The sequence below is a fragment of the Octopus bimaculoides genome, chromosome 2 (assembly GCF_001194135.2).
Source record: "Octopus bimaculoides isolate UCB-OBI-ISO-001 chromosome 2, ASM119413v2, whole genome shotgun sequence".
NCBI classification, from domain to species: Eukaryota; Metazoa; Mollusca; class Cephalopoda; order Octopoda; family Octopodidae; genus Octopus; species Octopus bimaculoides.
In genome coordinates, this window is record NC_068982.1 from 96,999,605 (window position 1) to 97,001,849 (window position 2,245).

The following is a 2,245-nucleotide window of genomic DNA, read 5'->3' on the forward strand; positions in this document are numbered from 1 at the left end:
TTCGGTTGTGAAGCTTTTGTCCACTCTCACACTCTAACTATGGAGCTTTTGTCCTAAGAGGCTTCTTTGTCCTACACTCATAAAATTTACTAATTCATAGTGTGTCTGCATTTCTGTCTGTCGTCCTGACAAATACATCATGAGAATAGTACTTCCACATAAATCTGAATTTTGTGACAATGCTAACATATTCTTTACTAAAGAGAAATTTGCATAACTTTAGCTGCCCATGTGTATGTGTATTAAGTGATGATAGAAAAACAGTGGATGTTTAATTCAGTTAATCTCTGTTGATATAGTTTACGATAATTCATTAACTATAGAACTAAATACTACTTGTGTATTTACAACCCGTACACACAAGTAAAATGAATAACCAACATAAGGGCATCTCAGCTGAAATGAAAATGAAAAAAGCTAAAGTGCTCTTTATCACTTTTGACAAGTACTGGCATATTTCTGAAACATACGCCAGTGTTTACTGTTAAGCATCATTTCATTTTGGGTTAGGGTCAAGATGTGTATAAACATGTATGAAATTATGTGTACACATAATTATAAATCTGTATATATATCATATACAAATAAGATATATGCGAAAACCTATTTTCACGGGTTTTTATTTGGTCAATGGAGCTAATCCTTACTTTTTTTTTCATTCTGAAGGTCCAATAAATAACATTGATGTCATCTTAATGAACGAAAGCCAGTGCATTTCCTACAGGAAAAGAGCAAGGAAGAGGAAAATTCGAAATATATTTTCCCCTTCCGTATGACAAACCAATTTAGGTTCTAGTATTTAGGTAGGCATTACGGCATTACTTAAATACAGAGTTCCCAATGCATCTAAGAAACAATGTTTTATAATGCATACATGTTTGAGTTAAGGTTAAGGTTAGGGTTTAGGTTTAGGGTTGGGGTTTAGTCTTAGGGTTAGGATTAGGGTTGGTTTTAGGGTTAGGGTTACATAGATGCATCAGGACCTCTGTATTTAAGCAGTACCGGCGTTACAATATTACGAGTATTTTGCTTTGTTTTCTTTTCTTATTTAATGTTTGTACTTAAAGCAGATCAGGGTTTAATGTGAAATGAATAGTTATAAAACAATTTGATTGCTATAACATAATTAGTACAGAATAAATAAAATATTTACTTGCTCATTTTCTGGTATTATATCCCCAACCACTAACTCTTCTGCCAATGGTTCTGGGAGTTACCCGTAATTTATTTTCGCATATATCTTTAATTGATATTCTATATTACTGCTTCAAACATCTGGTAAAACCTAAACGTCACAAAATTCCCCGTGTTTCTTTTTGTTCTCTTTTCTTTCCAATCAAATACCTGAAGAAACAAACAATTCACCATTACGAATGAAATATGACACACCCTGCCCAACCAAATATCTATTTTGTTACCTGTACTTATATCTTCTTTAATTGATATTCTATATTACTGTTTCAAACATCTAATAAAACCTAAACGTCACAAAATTCCCCGCGTTTCTTTTCCTTCTCTTTTCTTTCCAATGAAATGCTTGAAGAAACAAACAATTCACCATTACGAATGAAATATGACACACCCCGCCCAACCAAATATCTATTTTGTATTCATACTATTGGAGTTAACAAAAAAGAAAACCAAAAACAACTATACAACTATTAATTTCATGAGCAGGCTGTTCTGTTGATCAGAACAAATGGAACCCTCGACGTCGTTAGCGACGGAGTGCCAACAACAACAATTTTCTGGAGGGTACGAATTACATTCTTCTTTATTGAATTATTTAATTGTGTTTTTTTTTTTTCTAAATTATATACATATATTTTATATTTGGAAATTTGATTTAGTATTGATAGATTGAATTTTTCCCTGTAAGTTTTGGACTTTATTCCTTAATTTTATTATTACATATATATATATATATATGTGCGTGAGAAGACCCGGCAAGCTAAATAAGATCGTTGCCAGTGCCCCTAGACTGGCTCTTGTGCGGGTGGCACATAAGATGCACCATTTTGAGCGTGGCTGTTGCCAGTACCGCCTGACTGGCCTTCGTGCACGTGACACGTAAAAGCACCTACTACACTCTCTGAGTGGTTGGCGTTAGGAAGGGCATCCAGCTGTAGAAACTCTGCCAAATTTAGATTGGAGCCTGGTGTTGCCATCTGGTTTCACCAGCCCTCAGTCAAATCGTCCAACCCATGCTAGCATGGAAAGCGGACGTTAAACGACGATGATGATG